This window comes from Elephas maximus, chromosome 25 (assembly GCF_024166365.1).
Source record: "Elephas maximus indicus isolate mEleMax1 chromosome 25, mEleMax1 primary haplotype, whole genome shotgun sequence".
In the NCBI taxonomy this organism is placed as follows: Eukaryota; Metazoa; Chordata; class Mammalia; order Proboscidea; family Elephantidae; genus Elephas; species Elephas maximus.
The window spans coordinates 48,535,605-48,558,967 of NC_064843.1; the positions used below are offsets into that span (position 1 = coordinate 48,535,605).

A 23,363-nucleotide genomic window follows, 5' to 3' on the forward strand; every position below is an offset into this window, starting at 1 on the left:
CTGCTACTGCTTGTGACTAAACACATCTCTTGACTTCTCTGGTATTTCTTTGACAGAAGCTAAATCATGGTATAATATCAGTTTAAAAATTATACATATAAGGGCATGGGACATAATGACATCAATGTGGTAGAAGAGGGGCCTCAAAACCAATATAACTTCAAGCTCTAAGTTTCCATGATTTCAAATCTATACAATAAAAAAATCTCATTCAAGTGAAGAACTTTCAGTTCCACAAGTAGAAGAGCCTCATGTGCTACCATTTACTGATTGCCGACTAATGGCCTAGGTCTGCGCTAACTATGATTCATTTCTTCACTATTTCATTCAACGCATATTTTCTAAACCCCTAATATGTGCTAGGTCCCACTCCAGGTCCTGGGAGTAAAATGCTAAACAAAACAGATGAGGTCCTTGATCTCATGGTGTGGGTATTTTAACAGTGAAAGAGAAAAACAAAAAATGAACAAGGTAATTTCAGACAGTGAAAAGTACATAGAAAATAAATCAGGGTCACATTTGGGGATGCAGATGCTGATAATGAGATTCCTAGCAGTATTATTCATTTTTTACTACTCAGGGAAGCAAATGAATTTAATCAATTTGCACTGTTAGAAAGGGACCAGGCAGAGGCCTGGGACCCAAGTCTGCCAAGTGGAGACTCCAATGTCTCACCTACTCTGCAAGCTTCCTTTGTATTATGAGGTGTTGCTCGTAACCTGCCACAGTTAGTACAAAGTTGTACTCCAGGTCCACCCCTGTGATTTTTATCAAATTCCAAACCTGTCAGTTCTGAATCAATGACATCTCATCAGGCATGGGTCAGGTATGACCAGCTCTCAGCAGCAGTACCTTGTCTGTGGGATCACAAAGCAGCTGGGTCATCAGCTAGCTACTTCTGTCACCTAAAATTCAGCTGCCATTTAGAAAACAAATATTCAACTGCTTCTATTGTGAAAAATGAAAGAAAGTTAAGTTTCTTTTGAAAAGCAAAACAGAAAAGAAGAAACGCAAATTCAGAATGAACACACCCATCAAATACATTTCTATTTACTGTTCTTCCCAATTTGATCTGGAAGAAAATTGTCCCAGGCAACTTTTTTTTTTTTTTTTTTCCTGGAAGGAAACAGAGGTCTTAAATCTCTTCTTCTCTGGAGGAGAGAGTGAAGGAATATACAGATTCTTCCAGATGGCAACCCAAGAATCCCCAAAGGAGATAAAAGAAAGGAAATGATAGGGACCTGAGGACCTTCAATTCGTTAACGTGGGAACAGTGGCTCACAGAGCTGAGTCTTGGAGGGGCTGACTATCGGCAAGAACCAAGAACTCAAACCATTTCAGGGAAGCAAACATACCTGCACAGATGCACACAGACCCTAATGTTCCTTAGGCCACTTAATGAAAAAATGAAATGATCATAAAGTACATATCCAATACTATTCCATGGTGAATTCTAGAAACATTATGGTCTCAGAGGATCTGAGGTCAATCATTAGCTAGGATTCTAGATTTGCCATTTTCCCAGAAATGCATGAATATCCAAAACAAAACGAAATAGTAGTCAGGTATCACTCTTAAGATAGACAGAGCATAGGCTAGCAAAAAGGATGGCAGAAATAAGGCATACAAGGGTATTGAACATTGTTACAACTAAATAATAATGGCCAGAATAATACATAATAGTCACTGAAGTCTGCTTACGCAGATGACACAATCTTGCTTGCTAAAAGTGAAGAGGACTTGAAGCTCTTACTGATGAAGATCAAAGGCCATAGCCTTCAGTATGGATTATACCTCAACATAAAACAAAAATCTTTACAACTAGGCCAATAAACAACATCATGATGAATGGAGAAAAGATTGAAGTTGCCAAGGATTTCATTTTACTTGGGTCCACAATGAACACCCATAGAAGCAGCAGTTAAAAAATCAAAAGATGCATTGCATTGGGCAAACTGGCTGCAAAAGACCTCTTTAAAGTGTTGAAAAGCAAAGATGTCACCTTGAGAACTAAGGTGCGCCTGACCCAAGCCATGGTGTTTGCAATCGCCTCGTATGCCTGTGAAAGCTGGACAATTAATAAGGAAGGCTGAAGAACTGACGCCTTTGAATTGTGTTGTTGGCGAAAAATATTGAATATACCATGGACTGCCAAAAGAATGAACAAATCTGTCTTGGAAGAGGTACAACCAGAATGCTCCTTAGAAGCAAGGATGGCGAGGCTACGTCTCACATACTTTGGACATGTTATCAGGAGGGATCAGTCACTGAAGAAGGACATCATGCTTGGTAGAGGGTCAGAAAAAAAGAGGAGGACCCTCAACAAGATGGACTGACACAGTGGCTGCAACAATGGGCTCAAGCATAGCGAAAAATTGTGAGGATGGTGCAGGACTGGGCAGTGTTTCGTTCTGTTGTGCATAGGGTTGCTATGAGTTAGAATCGATTCAATGGCACCTAACAACAACAACAGTCACCACGGTTACTTTCCAATTAATTTTTTCCAAAAGTTGAACTGACCTAACAAAGTATGAAGCTGTATAGGGCAGCACAATTCTAAATCACTAAAGAAAACTATATTCTGTATGACAAAGAAAGGAAATATCAGGATAATTTGGGGGCTTGAGTTGCATACATTTGATGTTAGTTTGCAACAATATGTCCCCACTAACTCACATAAGTTCATTTCCATGAGAAACGTTTAGGTTGCAGTTATCACTGATTTTCCTCTCATTACATTAGGTTCAGCATATGCAAATGACTTTTCATTTTAATTTCAGACTAAATCAGTATGTCAACACAAATCTATTTCTTACCAAGGTTCTGAAATAGAAGTAGCAGTACAATGGCAAAAACTAGGGCACAAAGATGAAAAACTAAGAGTACAAGAGCATGAGAATAAAGAATTCATGTAGATTGTCTTTGGAAATTGGTAATTCATTTCCTGGAAGGACATATTTAAAATATAATCAGTCCAGTACATTAAGACTGTCAAAACTATGACACAAGAGAAATTTCACTGGGAAAGAAAACTTTGTGGAGTCTATAACTACATTGGTCAGTTTCACCTTTATTCACTCTAATAAACATTTTTTTTTCCCTACCCACATCCATTGCTCTGCTTCTGATAACCCACCCACTGCCATCAAGTCAATTCCAACTCATAGCGACCCTATAGGGCAGGGTAGAACTGCCCATAGGATTTCCAAGGCTGTAAACTTTACGGAGCAGAGTGGCTGGTGGGTTTGAACTGACAACCTTCAGGTTAGCAGCTGAGCTCTATAACCACTGCACGATCAGGGCTCCTTTTCCTCATAACAGCACTCTGATAATCCTTATGGATCCTTACTACCCCCATCTTCAGTACAGGTGGTTTTGGAGAAAGTAACTCCATTCTAACTCTAGGGGTGAGTTTGGACCCAGGTGGTGCCAAAAAGAGCAACACACTCCTCAAGATGCAATAATTAGACTAGGAATGAGCACTGACACATGCCCCACGACAGTCATATCACTGGAATTCAATCCTGAGACTTTTGTTGGAACTACTGGGCTAGAGAGCATTTCCTGCTGGATTTAAAGTTAGCAAGATCTAAACCTAGAGCTGTAGAGAGCCATCTTGCCAGCATAACAGGACAGCCTATCTGAGAGTGAAGCCCACACAGAAACACACAGAGCTGAACGATAAGGAAAGATGGCACCATAATAATATTCTTGAGCTCCTGAACTCAGTCGGATACCTGGACTTTTCAGCTGTACAGGTCAATACTTCCTTCATTTGCTTGATCCATTTTGAGGCGGGTTTCTATCTCTTTCAACCAAAAGAATTCTGTTAGAGGTACTCACTCTCCACTTCCCATAGCATCTAGCAGCAAACACAAACTTTAGCCTATAGAGGAATCACCCAGTATTTCCTCCCAGTAATACAAGCTCTCATGAAAATGAATCAAGAGGTAGAATTCAAAGAAAAGACTATTTTCTTTAAATGCATTTGAGAAATTTGTCATCTTCCCTATATACAGAAAGCCTCTCCTACTTTATTTTAGATTCTAAATAAATTTGGCCAAAATTTCTTTTTCTGGTAGATACAAAGAAAATAGGCACTTGGAATTTTACTTCACAATCATGGTTTCATTAATACAAACTGGTGGAAGTACGTGGAAATGCTAGGTCTCTGATTGACTCAGTCTCTGAATTTTTGCAGAGGCCATTTCATGCCAACTCCACTTGCCTCTAACTCTGCCATCTCCGTTGCTACCACCGCCACCACTGCCACCTCCCCTTTCAAATTCAAGAAATGGCTTTCCTCCTTCTTCAGAGATAAAAGGAGGAGCCTTAAACAAGAACTCCTTCAGCTTCCCAACACCAAGTTTCCCTGGATCTACCCCATCCTGTCATTTCCTTCTGTTCCAGTAGAACAGTCCCCTCTCTAGAGCTACTCCCTCCATGTGTTTCTGGGTACCTCCCTCCACACTCTCTCAATGGTATAAATCATCAGTTCTCTTAACTTCATCTTCCATCTCCTTCTCTCACCTGAATCCTTGCCATCAACATTTAAACACACTCAATTCCTCTCATCTTTACATAAAATGTTCTCCCTCAACCCCATATACTACTCCAGCTACAACTTTCTCTCTCTGTCTCTCTCTCTTTTTTATTTTTTTCTTAACTGTTTTCAGTCCTTCATGGTCCTAGCAATCACTGATATGACCATGTCAACTTTGGATCCCCTTCTTGCTCCACAGTTATTTCAAGCAGATGGCAAATTTTAAAAACACTCTCCTCACTATCTTAAACCACTTCAACAGATATGTTCTTATCAGGGAAACCATCTAGGTTATTTTCAAAATTCCCACTCCAGGCTCCTAACTGCCTACCCAATATCCTCCTGTCTTCCTGACCAAATACATTTTCACCATCCAGCTAATATTTGCTGTATGCCCATAAATAAATATGACTGAGGCTAACCTATCGACCCTCAGCGTGCTTATTACAATCTCTTCTTTCTCCATGCAAAACAATTTTCAATTTGGGGTTTCTAGCAAGACCTATACTCAAAATCATTTTTATTATTCATGTCAATAGATATACTTTTTATTATGTATTTTTCAATTTACCCTACTGCCATGGTATCTATCCTAAAAATTGTCATGGGCTTGAACTACATTATATGGGACATAGAGTTCCATTAATGCCTTAGGAAAGCCAGCTTACCAACTGGTCCACCAATGCCCTACAAGAATGTAATTGCATTACATGGGTAAATGCTTTACTCCTGGGGAATATTTTACCCTTCCTGTTTCATAACAAGGTCAGCTTCAGCCTTACTTCTGTTCTATTTTTCAACATTGGATGCATTTAGCAACTACATGTTTAATTACCTAAGACTCCAATTCATCATCTACAGTTATATTGTCTCATTCATTTGGGGTGGAAATGACTTTGGGTACCACTTACCTCTTTTGTTCAATGCCCTTTTACCAACTGTGCATGAGTTGTCCTTGTTTACACAAGTAGACGGTCCAACCAATATATTGTATTGGCTGTAAACAGTTGGCTAGCAAAAAAGAGGATGTTTTACAATGACTTCTGAAGGACCTCTGAAGTTTTCCAGGCACATGCTAAGGGGACAACAGGTATGAATGTAGCAAACTCTGTTCATGTCCACCCACATGCAAATACCCTATTGGCATCCAAATGCCAAAAACTGTGTGACTGGGAGCTTTTTCAAATCATGGAATGAACAGCAGAACTTCTAGCAGAGGAATTAGCATCCCTTGGGAAGACCCTTCAACCAATGACAGATGGGAGTTGGTGTATAATGCCCAGCTCCCCCCTCTTCAGATGGACTTATTCTGAGGCATGAGTTTTACACCATTTCCGTTTCCCCTGAGCATTAAACTTGAGTTTTGAAAGAATTTCCTTCTTTCTGTTGCTTCTCCTCTCTTTGGCTGCTGCTCATTGAACTTTCCAAATAAACTACTTGCTCTCAAATTCTTGCCTCAAGGTCTGCTTCTGGGGGGAACCCAAACTAAAATAGAGAAGATAAATGGAATTAGTCTTTAGAACCTGAGGAAATAATTACAATTAACAATGTCCAAAGCTTTACTCCTGGTTTTTCCCTGGAAAGTTACTTCTCCTGGTCTTCACTTTCTCAGCTGATGGCAATTCCATTCGTCTAGTTGCTCAGGACAAAACCTTGGAGTTATCCTTGATCCCTCTCTTTCTCTCATACCCTTTACCCAATTCTGAGAAAATCCTATCATCAAAACACATGAGAAATGGGTCATTTCTCACCACCTTCCCTGCCGCAAACCTGGTCAATCACCATCATCTCTGACCTAAATTACTCGATGTCCTTCCGAACAGTCTCCCTGCCTTCATGCTTTATCCCTCTCAACAGAGAAGCCAAAGTGACTCCCATAAAATTTGTCCTGTGGTCAAATCCTTCCAATAGGTCCCCATCTTGCCCAAAGTAAAGGCCTCGGTGTTTACCTTGGCCTCCGAGGCTCGACATTTGACCCCTCAGGTCCCTGACCTCATTTCCTTCTGCTCTCCTTATTCACATTGTTCCAGCCACACTGGCCTCCTTGCACTTGTTAAAAAAAACCAGGCATTCTCTACCTTGGAGCCTTTGCTTAGGCCATTCTCTCTGTCTGGGATGCCCTCCAGTAGTTACCTATATGAATACTTCTCTCACCTCCTTCAAATGTTACCTTCTTAATGAGGCCTACCCTGACCATCCATCCCAGCAATCCTGATCCCCTTCATCCCAGTCTGTTTTCAAAGCACGTATCATCTTCTGACATTCACGTTGTTGTTGTTAGGTGTCATCAAGTTGGCTCTGACTCATAGCGACCCTACGCATGACAGAATGAAATGCTGTCCAGTCCTGTGCCATCTCTACAATCGTTGTTAATCCTTGAGCCCATTGTTGTAGCCACTGTAGCCACCTCGTTGAGGGTCTTCCTCTTTTCCACTGACACTGTACTTTGCCAAGCATGATGTTCTTCTCCAGGGACTGATCCCTCTTGACGACATGTCCAAAGTGTGTAAGACTCAGCCTCGTCGTCCTTACTTCTAAGGAGCATTCCGTTTTTTCTTCTTCCAAGACAGATTTGTTCATTCTTTTGGCAGTCCATGGTATATTCAATATTCTTCGCCAACGCCACAATTCAAAGGCATCAATTCTTCTTTGGTCTTCCTTATTCATTGTTCAGCTCTCACATGTATGTGATGCAATTGAAAATACCATGGCTTGGGTCAGGTGCACCTTAGTCTTCAAGGTGACATCTTCTTCTTCTGAAAATCATACATTTACTTATTATGCTTATAGTTTACTGTCTCTCCCTCCATCAGATCAAATCAAACCTGTTGCCATTGAGTCTATTTCGACTCACAGCGACCCTACAGGACAGAATAGAACTGCTTCATAGGGTTTCCAAGGAGTAGCTGGTGGATTCAAACAGCTGACCTTTTTTTGGTTAGCAGTCGAGCTCTTAACCACTGTGCCACCAAGGCTCCCTCCCTCCATAGGAGTATTTTTATCTGCTATGTTCACTGTTGTGCCCCCACATGCCTAAGTGCCAACCTAAATAGAACATAGTAGGTGCTCAGTGAATATCTATTGAATGAATGACACTGAGTAACCATTTAGGAATGGTTATTGTAATAGCTGTTCCCTATAGTTTATCTAGCCTGGTCAAAAGAAAAAGAAGTAAGCAGTTGCCATCCTAATAGACAGATGCAGTTATCTTTGCTTATTTTAATCCTATTAGTTATGTGATTAACTTAGAACAGAAGTTCATTTTTGTTTTTGTATTCTTCTGTTTTACAGTGACACCTATAGTAATTGCATACCTTGGCCCATGTAGAAAAGAAAACCTTCTTCAATGGGTGGGCTGTGCTCTGTGTTTAAAATAAAATTAGGTCTGAAAATAAATGGGAAAATACTGTCTAAAGTCTTCTCTCACTCTTCTATCCCAAGTAAATAAAAATTTCAGGGACAGCTCTGGAATTTTTTATCCCATTTGTTTTTCATTATTCTTTAGAAAGGTACGGTGATATCATTATTCTTAGTCTCCCTGGGTAATACTAATGTTGATTTTGAGATTCTTCCAGCCATTCTATAGAATGCATATCATTTACAAGGTTCTGCTTCAATACTGTGGGAATATTTACATACTGAATATTTTACATTTTCCAGATGAAACTATCATATGAAATAAAAACATCCTTTTGAGTTTTGATAATCCTTAACTCCAGTAAGCTCAAGACTATATGATTGCTCCCACCCCATTTTAGTTTAATTCATATGGAATACAAGTGGAAATTTTTTATAATCATCCAGTGTTGAAAAAAATATTGAAAAAGTTAGTTACTGAGGCCTAGCTATACAAATATTTCCACCAACTAGCCCAAAACTCGATCCTTTTAAATAAAACTTACACCACACAGGAGGCCTTATTCTTGATTTTTTTTTCTAGGAGAGGATTATAAAATGCATCTTTCTAAAATGCAGCTTGTCTTATATTTAAGTTTTTAAATAAATTGGCCCGTATTTTCAAGAAATAAGATTAAGAAGGCACATTATATAGGGATAAAATAATCCAAAAACATACAGCAATCCTTCCTCTAATCCAAAACTAACAAATTCAAAAACCTTCAGGGACAAAGAGGGTAATGTAAATGGTTCCTGGGGGAGCAGTGGTTGAGAGTTCCATTTGCTAATCAAAAGGTAGACAGTTTGAATCTACCAGTTGCTCCTTGGAAACCCTGCAGGGCAGTCCTATAGGGTTGCTAGGAATCGGAATCAACTCAACATCAACGGATTTGGTTTGGTGTTTTTTGGATGTGGAAGGCAAGTGCTACTCCATCACTCAGCCAAGGTGGATGAATGCCATGAGGAAACATGGTCAGTGTTGCCAAATTGTACTTTTCTGTGTGTATGAATTTGTCTTTTTTTTAAAGAGAAGTGAGAAATCTGGATTTAAGAGTACATTTCACACTCCTGGAAACCCTGGCAGCATAGTGGTTAAGAGCTACGTCTGCTAACCTTTTAAAGGTCGGCAGTTCGAATCCACCAGGTGCTCCTTGTAAACCGCTTGGGGCAGTTCTACTCTGTCATATAGGGTTGCTATGAGTCGGAATCGACTCGACCGCAACGGGTTTGTTTTTTTTTTTGGTTTTTCACACTCCTGTGTGTGAAACAACAAATTTAGGCCACAAGAATAGAAACTCTGCTCTAAAACAGGATCACCAAATGTTTAGTATCTAACAGAATACTTTGTTGCCATTGAGTTGATTATGACTCATGGCGACCCCATGCGTTATAGAGTAGAGTTGCTCCACAGGGTTTTCTTGACTGTAAACTTTACAGAAGCAGTTTGTTAGGCCTTTTGTCCTAGTCCATCTTAGTCTGGATGCTCTGCTGAAACCTGTTAAGCATCATAGAAACTCACAAGCCTCCACTGAGGGATGGATGGTCACTGTGCAGGAAGTGCACTGGCTAGGAATTGAACCTGGGTCTCCCACATGGAAGGCAAGACTTCTACCACTGAACCACTAATGCCCTCAATTGCTGTCAACCTGCTCATATCCCTTCTGGATACCACGCTAGAATCTTCTGTCTTTGGGAATCCTGTCGCAAATATATCTGACCAGAAGCCCAAAGAGTCCCCTGAACTCACATTGGGGAATTCCTTGCTTGAATCACTTACTTTGATTCATTTCCATTCCAAATCTTCCTAATTTTTTTTTTCACTTTACAGTGCATCTGTAACTGTAGAAAAGGGAGCCCTGGTGGTGCAGTGATTAAGCACTCAGCTGCTAAGAGAAAGGTTAGTGGTTGAAACCCACTAGCTGCTCCATGGGAGAAAGATGTGACGGTCTGCTTCTGTAAAGGTTTCAGCCTTGGAAACCCAATGAGGTGGTTTTATTCTGTCCTAAAGGGTCTGCTATGAATCGGTTTTGGATGGCAATGGGTTTCGTAACTATAGAAACAGTGATGCTAAATACTTGGGCAGAACTGAATAAAACCCAGCTTTTAGTATAGAAATCAACTGATGTTCCAGCAGGGGTCACATCACCAATCAAGCATATTCATACCACGTTTGGGACAACACAGCAGAACGTGTCAGGTGCATCTAGTAATCAAATAATTATTCTCAGTGCTTTTCAAGAAGCTCCATCGATTTACTGTCTTGGTGGAGAGCTGGCTCATAACTTACCATTTGTCTCATCACCTTCTCACTTTTCAGCGTGTTTAGAATCTCCTTATCTCCATACCCAATACTGGAGTTTTTGTTTCTCTCCAATCAGAAAAAGCTTGGGGATATTAATCTTTTCATCCGCCTGTGTTTCATTTATAGAAGATAGAAAACTTAGTGTCAAGCTTATAGAATTTCTAGTTTCCACTCCAGAATTTTAAATCTTGGCATTACTCTTTTGCAAGTATACCCATATTTTTTTAGCTTGGGTAACATCCATTCAGTCACAAACATTTATTAAACACCTGATGTGTGTCTGCATACTGTTAGAGATTCAAAGATGAAGAAACAAGATATCTGCTTTAGAAGAGTCTCTAGTCTAGTGCAAGAGGGGTGACAAGTAAGAAAAAAAACACCTACAAAGCAATGTAGGGAAGGTTTTGGGAAGGGTAACCCACAGCCATGTGGAAGAACCTTATTTGCAGGAGAAGAGGCCAGATGGATAGGAAGATTTCAATGAAGAGGTGATAATCAAATGTCTACTTTGGGGTGGGCGTGAAGACAGGAGGAATGGCTAGGAGGCTGACACATTGATCTAATTGGGAGTTGCTAAGGGGTGTGACAAGTCAGGAAAGGAGTGCATCAGGGTTGTATCCTTTCACCATACCTATTCAATCTGTATGCTGAGCAAATAATCTGAGAAGCTGGACTCTGTGAAGAAGAACTGGGCATCAAGATTGGAAGAAGACACATAAACAACCTGCGTTATGCAGATGACACAAACTTGCTTGTTGAAAGTGAAGAGGACTTGAAGCACTTACTGATGAAGATCAAAGACAGCAGCCTTCAGTATGGATTATACCTCAACATAAAGAAAACAAAAACCCTCACAACTGGACCAATAAGGAACATTATGATTAAATGGAGAAAAGATGGAAGTTGTCAACGATTTCATTTTACTTGCATCCACAATCAACACCCATGGAAGTACCAGTCAAGAAATCAAAAGACACAATGCATAGCGCAAATATGCTGCAAAAGACCTCGTGAAAGTTTTGAGAAGCAAAGATGTCATCTTGAAGACTAAGGTGCACCTGACCCAAGCCATGGTGTTTTCAATTGCCTCATATGCGTATGAAAGCTGGACAATGCATAAGGAAGACCAAAGAAGAATTGATGCCTTTGAATTATGGTGCTGGAGAAGAATATTGAATATATCATGGACTTCCAAAAGAAAATCTGCCTTGAAAGAAGTCCAACCAGAATGCTCCCTAGAACAAGGATGGTGAGACTAAGTCTCACATACTTTGGACATGTTATCAGAAGGGATCAGCCCTGGAGAAGGACATCATGCTTGGTAAAGTAGAGGATCAGCAAAAAAGAGGAAGATCTTCAACAAGATGGACTGACACCATGGCTGCAACAATGGGCTCAAGCATAACAACGATTGAGAGGATGGCGTAGGGCAGTGTTTCATTCCGTTGTATACAGGGTCTCTATGAGTCGGAACCAACTTGAGAGCACCTAACAACAACAACAAGGGGCATGGCAGTAGGGAAAGAGAGAGGCATATGCAAAAAAAGTTTAAGTTGATGAGATTTAGTGACTGCCTGGCTGTGAGGGAGAGTGGACTGTACTTGGAGTAGCAAGAAGATAGGATACAACTTGAAGGTAGATATTGTCTTAAAAACTCTTATAAAGGGTAAAACAAGTAAACCCTTCTATTTAACTGAAATCATGAATAGATGTTATTCAAATATTATTGGAAAATTCCTTTTATCATTTATTTCCATGCCTCTAAAACCTAAAGAAGAAAGAATATTGTCCTAAAGACCACATGGATGAGGAAAGCTCTAAGTTCATTTTCTCTAAAGTCTTTTTTTCTCCCCTTTAACTCTCCTCCATGAGTATTTTTATTTTGAGAGGTTAAATCATACCCACATAACAACTGTTCCTACTTTGGAGAAGAATTTTTCTTTTATACAAATGAACTATAAGTTTTCTACCCATTACTTGCAGGAAATTCTCGTCCTGGGTCAGTAAATTGCATTGGAGCTAAAAGATTAGGCAGGTGGCAACTCCCTTGACAGTTAAGAAAAACTAGCTAGAAAATCAGACTCTTACACCAATACCCATCTGTATGACTCAAATGAGCATTCATATAAGCAAAAAATCAAGTGCATCCAGAAAATAACTAAACATACACAAAAACCAATTCAAAATGGATCAAAGACCTAAATATAAAACCAAAAATGCTAACGATCATAGAAGAAAAAATAGAGTCAGTGCTAGAGGCCCTACTACACGTCATAAACAAGATACGAACCAGAAGATAAGCTAGATAACTGGGATCTTCTAAAAATTAAACACTTATGCTCATCAAAAGACTTTGCCAAAGGAGTAAAAAGAGAACCTACAGACTGGGGAAAAAATTTTGGCTATGACAAAGGTCTAATCTCTAAAATCTATAGAAAAACAACACTTCTACAACAAAAAGACAAATAATCCAATCAAAAAACAGGCAAAGGCTATGAACAGACAGTTCACTAAAGAAGACATTCAAGTGGCTAACAGGCATATGAGGAAATGCTGGAGATCACTAGCCATTAGAGAAATGGAAGTCAAAACTACAATGAGATACCATCTCACCCTAACACTACTGGCACAAATAATAATAATAATAATAATAAACAGTAAATAAATGCTGGAGAGGCTTCGGGGAGATTGGAACTCTTATGCACTGCTGGTGGGAATACAAAATGGTACAACCATTTTAGAAAATGATATGGCATTTCCTTAAAAAGCTAGAAATAGAAATACCATAGGATCCAGAAATTCCACTTCTGGGAATATATACTAGAGAAATAAGAGCCATCAGACAAATAGACATATGCACACCCATGTTCACTGCAGCATTATTCACAATAGCAAAAAGATGGAAACAACCAAAATGCCTATCAACAGATGAATGAATAAACAAACTATGGTTCATACACACAATGGACTACCATGAAAAGGTAAAGAAAATGATGACCCTGCAAAATATCTCACAACATGGATGAATCTGGAGGGCATTATACTGAGTGAAATCAGTCAATTACAAAAGGACAAACACTGTATGAAATCCAAACCAAAAAACCCATTGCCGTTGAGTCGATTCCAACTCATAGCGACCCTGTAGGACAGAGAACTGCTCCACAGAGTTTCCAATGAATGCCTGGTGGATTCGAACGGCTGACCTCTTTGGTTAGCAGCTACAAACTACGCCACCAGGGTTTCCTATATGAAATCACTACTATAAAAACTCATGAAAAGGATTATACACAGAAAGAAACAATCTTTGACGGTTATCAGGGAGGGGAGGGAAAAACACTAATTAGGCCAAAAAAAGAAAGAAAATAGCTAAAGATTTCCTAAATAAAAAGTATATAGACCTTGAGTTTTAATTGAAAAGTGAAACAAGTTTTGGCTCTCTCATAGATCTTATATTTGGAACCCAAGTATGAGTGTGAGTTCCTTTTCTCTCTGTCTCTGTCTCTCTCTGTCATTTTCTACATTGCTATTAAAAGGGTGGTGGAACACATAAGGTTTGGAAAAAAGTCTTCTAGATTCAGCTGGACAGTGAAGTAATAGTGAGTAGAAATATGAGCCAGCACCTTGTACAAGAAACCAAGGCACCTCTCATTGACAATTTACCTGTATCACCAATGACACAAATGGCAATTCTATTGAAAATTGGAACAGGGAACCCCATAGCTGATATCTGGTTTAAATAAGTTAAATTTGCTTCTTGTATAAGCAAGAAATGCTAATTTTTGGTCTTTCAGTTAGTCATCGGTTAATCGTGGTACTGAACCCAGCAAGGCAGCCAATGCATCCTCTTGCCTTTTCAAGAGGAAATTTGCATGAACAGAAACGCTGAATCAGAGGATTTGAGCGGATTGGAGAATCAAAGTGGTTTGATTAATCCAGTGATTTTTAAATTATTGAAGGTTCAAGGACTCCAAACAAAAATTCTCTTCTTATCCACAGAGTTGCTGTACACCACAATGTTTATGAACTTTCAATTCAGATGACCCAGGCTTTGACTCCCATTTTCTACCTCATCTAGCTGTGTGATATTGTGCCTCGAGTGTCCTATTTTATAGTGCTCTTTTGAAGATTAATTAAGACACACAGGTAAATTACCTGGATTAACACATCATGCTCAGTAACTGCTAGCTATAATCACAGAAGTGTAATACACTTTTCTCACAATCTATATTGCTGTTGCATGGATAGCTAATTGTGTGCATGTGTGTGCGTGTGTATGTGTGTGTGTGTGTGTGTGAACAATTGAGTGTTACCTTTCAGAAACAGACCTGAGTAGGGCTGCTCCTAACATCTGAGAAGGTCGAGGGCAAGAGTACAACTGGAGTCCCCGATACTATATATCTAAATATTTTAAAATATTAATCAAGTTTAAAACTATTAAACGTGTTCTATCTAGCCTGACAAATGTGCCTGCGTAACATCCTAGAAGCCAGGTTTAAATTTAGAATACTTGAATTCCAGACCACGGCAAAGCAGAGTGAGCCAGCCCCCAGGCCCAGCCCAGCTCCTTCTCTGTCCACCCTGTTCTCGAGCCCCTGGGCGTGGACTACAAAGTCCACGTGTCCAAGTTCCATCTACAACTCTCATTAATAGTCTTCCCTCAGTACCCCTGGGGACCCAGGAGCCTTTTGAGCAGGGAATCCCAAGGTCCCAGGTACCCAAAGCAAGGTCCAAAGGGGGTCAAGGGCTCGATGGCCCACGGGCTCTTTGGTGCAGAAGCGCATGTGGTATGGGTGCTTAGAGGGTGTAAAGGGAGGAGCAGGGTGCTCTAACGTGCAGGGTCAGGGAAGGTCCCTCTTGGTAATTCAAGGCTATTTTCTCTGACATGTTTTCACTACAATTGAAGAACAGTTAATTAACTCCCCTCCGCCTCCCCCCCCCATTTATAAGTCTTTCATCACAGATGCCCCATAGGGTTTTCAATGGTTGATTTTTCAGAAGTAGATCGTCAGGCCTCTCTTCTGAGGTGCTTACGGGTGGACTCAAACCTCCAACCTTGCAGTTAGCCAAGTGCTTAACTGATTGAGCCACCCAGGGACTCCATCATACTCCATCACTTGCCAAATATAAGATCATTCAGAAAAAGAGCAGCACAGAATTGTGCTGGTGGCCAACCTACTTTCACGCTATACCTCTTGGTTCTGCTAAATGCTTCTGTTCAGATTATCTTTTCACTCCTCTCTTCCTCACCTTCACAAATCCTGCCTGTACATGAGGATCAAGTTGAAAAAGCCACACTGCTCATGACATGTCACTGCTGACTGCAGTAGAAAGAAGTATCTCCCGTTTGGGACACTTCCATTGTACATTTTTTATCATGTACATCAAAGGGAACATTGTACCCATTGTGTGCTTGTGTTGGTCAGAATTCCACACGACAGTGGAGGACCCCTAGGGGATGGAGGGAGGGATGACTGGTATTCAACCTCTTTGCCTTCAAGATCTGGGGTAATGGGCCATTTCTGTCTGTCTTTTCTGTATTGGTTTGGTTTGCTTTTGGTTATTAAGCATCCATTCCATCTTTTTTATTTCTTTCATTGAAAAACAAATGGTGGGCTTACTAATCAAGGGGCCCTTCCCTCCCTGATGCTGTGTGGGCTAGTGTGGGGGGTAAGACCCAAGCACAACACCCAGCAAGCTATGCTTGGACGGAGCCTATTGCTCTAATGCCTGGTATCTGGACTCTGAGCTGGCTAGCTTCTTGTCTGCTTCCGAGCCTGGTTTTATCACTTATTTATTTGTTTGTTCCCCCCCTCCCGCCCCCACACCCTAGCAATTCCTTTAGCTATCTGATACCCTTCAGGTAAATTTGTTGTGCCCAAGTTCGGCAGAGTTTCTTTCCTTTATTTGTATGCAAACTAAGAGCCATTGCTGATACACTTGGCAGAGCCCCTGGCACAGCAGATAATCAACGAATGTTTGTTGCATAAATGAACAGTTATGACCAAAATGTGTATGGCCTCCATCTTTGTAAAACAGTGCTTTTTTTCTGACTCATAAAACAATGTGATTATTAACTAAATTTTGAAAAATCTGGAAAGATATAAGAAAGAAAAAGCATCAATCTTCCTACTACCCAAAGGTAATTACTGTGTAACCTTTTTACGGTTTTCTTCTCAGCTTTTTTATATGTCCATATGATGTCTACATTTCACAAAACATATATCATTGGTATGATACAATATATGCAGTACTATATTTTGATTATTCCCACTTAAAATTTTGGCAAGCACTGTTCCATGTCATTACATAATCTTCAAAACTATCACTTCTAATAACTACATGACAGTCTATCGTTTGAGGACCTTAAAACATCTTTAACTGGTCCCTATTTTTAGGTATATATTTTTTTAATTTTCGTATTATACAATATATTATAACAAGCAATCCTCTATATAAAGTTTTGCCTGAATTCACTTCCTTAGCAAAGACTTGAGAGAAATAGCTGTGTCAAACAATTTGAACTTCTAAAAGCTTTTGATAAATATTTTCAAACTGTTCTCCAGGAAGGTTGCATCCTGTAAGCCTCCTACCAGTTGTGAATGATAATGACCTTCTTATTGTAACCCTGCCAGTCCTGGGTGTTTGTGTTTGCATATACATATATTTTTGCTCATTTAATACATGAAATATGGCACCTCGGTTTTGTTTTAATGTACACTTCTCTAATAGTAAGAGCAAATATTTATTAAATATGTGAATCGGCCTTTTTATTTCTTCCTTTGGAATTGTTTATTCAAATACTGGGACAATTCTATTGGGATACTTACTTATTTGCAAGAATTCTCCAGATGTTGTTATTATATTACCTGTCTGACATGATTGCTGTCAATATTTTTCTCCACAATGATTTTCTGCTTTAAAATATATATCATTCACATAGGATAATTTAAAATATACTCAAATCTATCTTTTACTTTGTGATTCTTTCCTTTGATTTTATACTTAGAAAGTCCTTCCCATAAAATCAAATATTTTCATCTAGCCTTTTTTTTCTTTTTCAATTTGTATGTAAGCTTTTCCATTTCTTTGGAATCTAGTTTAGTGAGTCATGTGAGTCAAGGCTCTAAATTGAATGTTTTCCACATACTCAGCCAATTACATCAACTACTTTTGTTACGTAATCTGCACTGTTTCATAATGCTTTCTCCATCACATTTCTATTTACAAAAGCCACCTGGGCCTGTTTCCAGGCATTTTACTCCATTGAAATATCTACCGATTCTTTCACCAGTATTACATGGCTATCACGCCTATAGTTCAATAATTAGATTTGTTTTTATTTCTGGTTGGGCAAATCACCACCTCTACCCTCTCCATAACTCCCACCACCTCCACCTCTCCGCCATCTCTACACCACTTCCATCTCCACCACCATCCCACACCAATTCTACCACCAACAACCACCTCTATCGCCTCCACCACTTCCCTAGCAACCACCACCTTTACCACAATCTCCACCGCCACCACCAACAACGATCACTTCTACCACCTCCACCACCTCTACCACCACCGACCACCTTCACCACCTCCACCACCTCCCCATCACCGCCTCTACCACCTCCACCAATAACAACCACCGCCAGCACTTTCCTATTAACCAACATCTTTACCTTCATCTTCACCATCACCTTTACCACCACCATCACTCCTACCACCTCCACCACTACCACTACCACTACCACCACCTCCAACACACAGCTATTCTTTTGCCAAAAAAATGTGGGCTATTCTCATATAGTTATTCTTCCAGATGGATGTTTGTTGGAACCATTTTGTCAAGCTCCCCCAAATCACAATGCAATAAAACTATATAATTGATCTGAGAAAAATAACCATTTCTTAATATCCATCTTTCTACCCAAGAATAAGTAAGGCATATCCTTCATTTGTGTCTAAGTGAAAATGTATAGCTTTCCAAATAGGTCCTTGCATATCTTCATTACTCCCAAGTATTTCATGTACATTTCCTATTTTTCTTAGGTAATTTGTATTTTTGTGAATTCATGAATAGAATCATTTTCCATTGTATTTTACATTTGGTAAATACTAGCCTTTTGGGTAGCCATTGATTTTTGAAAATATATCTTATAACCAAACACCTTACTGAAATCTCTTATTTGTTCCTTTAGGTTTTAGCTGACCCACTGGATAGCCATCATTCAAAAAAAAAAAAAGACACAATGTCTGATTTCTGCTGGTACTTACATGAAAAGCTTTATTAAATCATATGCATTAAATGATATTTTATTATTTATTTAACAAATCACCTTTAATGAGAAAAATAAAATGACATGAAATTAAGGCCACCCTAGAAATCCAAAATGTCACCTTGTGTCAACACAGGTTGAACCAAATCCACTGTCCTTGGGCACTCAGTCTTGCTATTCGAAGCCACCCAAATGGGCTCTAAGTGAGAGAGACATTAAGTTATCTTCCCTTTGAGTTAAACAGAACAAATAAAACAATCGAGTTGGTGATTATGAATTCTGATAACAGTGGAAGACAAACACACTGGGAACTTGTTACTATAGAAAGAGCAATATGTCTCTTAATTTAACCCTAGAGAAAATGGCCACGATGACTTTCAAAATTAAATAGGTCCACCCACCCAGATATATTCAGAATGTCATTACAAGCTCTTCCATATATGGGTAGATTCCTTTTTCCCCAGGTAAGTGTAAGTTTCCTAGATTTACAAACAGGATAACAATCCCAATTAATTATTAATTCTTCAAATATTTGCTGTGTTTCTATGTTATTGGGAAGGATTAGAGGATTATAGTGAGTCTTAGGGATAGGGACTGTAGAGGACCTGGCACATAAGAGAAACAATAAATATTATTATTATTTTTATTAATCTTTAGAAGGCTAAGAGTCTTTTTATCACTGTCTTCCTGGGTCCTAGCATGGCAAATCAAATACACAAGTCCAATGAATATTTGTTGAGTATCTGTCAACTGACTGATGTATTTTACAAAATCCTCAGTTGCCAGAAAATATTTTGATTCAATTCTTAACTGCTAGCTTAAAACCAATTCCTAGAAGATGCATTTGTTAAAGCCAAGAACACTCTTCTTTTGAAGTCAGAGTGAGATTCTAAATTGCTCTTTTATACAAGTTAGTTTCTGAAAAATCAGACCTTTAAACTGGCACAGAAAAACATTATGAGGGAATTCATTCCTTCACTCATTCATCAAACATTTAATGAGCATCTACTGCATGCAAGACACAAAACAAATGGCCATCACAAAGCTTACAGACATTAAAAGTATAACCAAACAAATAGATTGGTAGTTGAAATTGAGGTAAGTGCTATGGAAGAAAAGAAAGGGGTGATGAGAGAGTTGGATTAGTGGGAAGGCTAGGTCAAAGAAGTGCAAAGGATAAGCAGAACTTTGACTGGCAAAGAATAACGGCAAAGAATAGGAGGAAATAATTGGAATGTTTAAGAAACAGATTGCAGGTCAGTGCGATGGCATTGGGAGGAAGACATGTTGAAGATGAGGCTGGCCCCGTACCCAAGACTTCAGGAGTCTCTGTAATCCGTCCCAGCTGTATGGATGTGTTGTATGCAGGGAATTCACATGATACTGCCTTTTGTGGATGAGAAACTAGAAGGATCAAGAAACCAGGAGGTCTTCTTAGGAAGTTATATTAGTAGCCCAAGTGAGAGATGATGACTTGGAGTTTGATGGTGTTGGTGGTAGAGATGGAATGGAGGCTCCATTGAGATATATTTAGAAAACAAAATTTATAAGACCGTGTGATGGTTTTGGATGTGAAATAAAGGGAATGGAGGTGTCAAAGATGATCCTCGGGCTTCTGGCTGAAGCAACTCCATGGACGATAGTGCCATTTACAAGGATAAGAAAAACTAGAAAGGTGTTAAGTTTGGGATATTTTTGTTGCTGTTGTCATTTTGGTTGTTTTCTTTGGATTTTTGCTCATTTGTTTTGCATTGTGTTGGTGGGGTAGCAAAAGGGAGGAAAACCATATCAAGAAATCAGTTTGGGACAGTACATTATAGATAAGATCTGAATCCTGGATTGTCTGGGTTTCCAGATAAGTGAATCTGTGTAAGTGAGGTACCTCTAAGCTCTGTTCTTCCCTTCACCACGGAAGGGTACATAAACCCTCAAACAGGTTAGTTGTATTAAATTATTTTTAAGGTCTTTTTTGACCTTATCTACTTTACTTTACCTTCTTCTTTTAGGCTGACATAATATTAACATTGTCATTAAAATGGTTCATAGGGATTTTGGGAAGATTAAATGCAATCACATGTTTGAACCTGACTAGCATAATATGGGAGCCCTGGTGTCACAACGGGTCAGCGTTTGGCTGCTAACCAAAAGGTCGGCAGTTCTACTCTGCCCCATAGGGTCACTATGAGTTGGAATCAACTCGACAGCAATGGGTTTGGGTTTTTCGGGTTTAACATAATATGGGGCACATAGTATAGGTTCAATAAACATCCATTTCCCTTCCCCTTATAATGGTCATCACTATTTCCCTGGCGGTTAATACTATAAGTAATCTTCACACTTACCTATTTAGGTATTACTCTTCCTACTTCCAGGTTTGTTTTACAGATGAGGGAACTGAGGCTTGCGAAAGCTAAATAGCTTACCCAAGATCACAGAGATAAGTGTGGAGGAGCTAGAGTTCAAACTCAGCTTTGTCTCATCGAGATGATACCATATCCTAGAACACCCATTTCTAGTACCAGTAGTGTTGGTGTTTTCAATGCGTGCAATGAAAATTCACACTCATCACCAAAGTAATGAGTTGCAATCAATCAATCAATCTCTATCCATTCACAGAGGAACACAAAAATTTTATTCTAAGACCAATGGTATCAATGAACTTGCCATCAACTTCTATTGCTTCCATTAGCAATGCTTCTGCTTGGTACATACGTATTCCAAGTCAAGGATTTACTTAAATGCATTTTTCTCAAGCATTTCCCATTTTATTTTGATGATACTGGCTCATTTTTGCCACCTAAGGAGACCAGAAAAATGAATAGTGTCAGTGTAGAAGTGTCTCTAAACTTCATATTCACAGATGTCCATCCTTTATATCATAAAGAAAAAAATTAAAATGTTGAATACATACAAATGTAGGAGAGAACTTACAGGATCATGTCAATTCCCTGAATGGGATATGCAAATGTAAGGTTGTAGTTAGGGACTGGTTTCATAGAATTCTAATTTAGAAGGAGCCTTTAAAGAGCATCTTGTCCTTCTAGACTCAGGAAAGAGGGTGTACCCTCATGCCACCAAAACAGAGAAGAGAAAAGAAGGTGCAGAGAGGTTCTCTAAGTTCCCTAGGACCCTACGACTATTTCCTGGTAGCATCTTAGCTGAATGCCAGGTTTCCTGATTCCCCACCCCCCCAAACTGTATTCAGTCTTGCAAGCTGTCATCAACTATTAACAATGACACTTCTCTCTGGCTTTATGCCAACTTCTCTTTCTCTTTATTGCCCTGGCCTTGAAACGTCCATCATAAAAAAAAAAAAAAAAAAGATAGCACCAATACTTTCAATGTCCTTTACTGATATGTAATGTTGAGGCATTAACTCATGTCCTATGTTTAAAGCTCCAGCTAAACACGTTTCAAGAGAGGTGATCAGGCTTGTCCTCCAAACCCAAACTGGGCACTGATGGTCCCTGGACTTTTCAAGTTTACCCTCCAGGAAGCCAAAACCGCTCACAATTTTGACAAGAGTTTGGAACCGAGATCCTCTTCCACACTCTGCCCACACCCGTGCCCACAAGCAGAAGTTGGTTCTCTCCATTACAACCCACCACGCGCACACACACATACCGAGGCAAGTAACAAAGGAAAACACAGCCCTATAAAGGCTCAGCTATTGGTTCTTCCAGTCCACACCTGCCAAGAGACAAAAATCATACCGGAATCCTGCCCTGGCAATATGTCCAACACTACTCGGGAGAAACAGGCATCGTGGCACCCCCGGGCGTGCGCGGCTGTATACACAAAAGAACCGGTGCTGGGCTTGCTAGAGGTCCGGGGTACCAGCGCGCTCCCCGGGCTGCTATCTAGGTTTCTTCCCCACGCCCTCTCGCCCAACAGAAAGGAACTACCCTTTATTTGACCCATAGGGATCCCAAGCTGAATGGTAGCGCATGGGGGGTGGGGGGATAGTCCTTGGATCCCTTCCTTCTAAGCAGCCGGTCCCCAGCCTTGGGCATCTCCTAGGAGATGCACAATCGCGCGCTGTCACTGATGTCCTCTTCGCATCCTCTCCCGGCAAAGCAAGATGCCCCGGGTCCCAGCCGCGCGCATCCCCACAAGCGCCCCTCCCCGTGCGGATGTCCACCCAGGCAACCCCGCCAGGCGCGCCTGCCTACCTGGTGGCTGGCTGTCAACGAAGCGCGGTGGCTCATCCCTTTCTTCTCCTCAGCCGCTACATCGCTCCGAGCGCCATGTTCCCGGTCTCCCCGGGCGCACGCTGGGGAACTACTACAAGCTGAGCAGGGGCAAGGGGGGCGGGGGCCAGAGGGAGGGGGTGGGAGGTAGAGCCACAGCTTTCTACTCTCCACCCAAAGCTCCTCCCGCTACTGAGCATGTCCGGCTGCCGGGCTTCGCCCCTAGGAGGACGTGGCAGGAGCACGCGCCACGACTCCGGGTTTTCGTGACAGCCGGGGAGGCGAGCTGGAGCGGCGCAGGCCGTGGAGAAGGGGTGGGTCGGGGGAGTGTCGGCTCGCCCTACAGCAGAGTGCGGGGCACGCAGCCCTTAGCCGGTCACGCTTTTCCCTCTGGCCTCTCCGCGGGGGCAGCTCGTGCGCGCCCTCCCCACACCCTCCGGGTTTGCCGAACTGTTGCGCGTGCAGGACAAGGCCGGGCTGAGCTTCGCTTAAAAAGCCAGCAAGGGGGAGGGGGGGAGGAAGGGCGGAGCCGAAAGGCTGATCAGCTGCTAGCAGTGGGGACCACCTGGACCGGCACTTCTCAAACTTTACTGTGCCTGTGAGTGAAATGTAGATTCTGATTCGGTTCTGGAGAGGGGCCTGAGATCCCACATGTCAAAGAAGCT

General features: G+C 40.7%; 1 protein-coding gene across 3 annotated transcripts in view; it reads right to left on the bottom strand.

The window, feature by feature from the left end:
* PAK5 (p21 (RAC1) activated kinase 5) overlaps window positions 1-22,785 on the bottom strand; it is a 320,036-nt gene extending 297,251 nt beyond the window's left edge. For all 3 annotated transcript variants that reach the window (XM_049869541.1, XM_049869542.1, XM_049869540.1), the window contains exon 1: window positions 22,681-22,785. The gene's annotated coding sequence lies outside the window, so the exon portion shown is untranslated. The remainder of the gene's footprint in view (window positions 1-22,680) is intronic.
* Window positions 22,786-23,363: the final 578 nt, after the last annotated feature.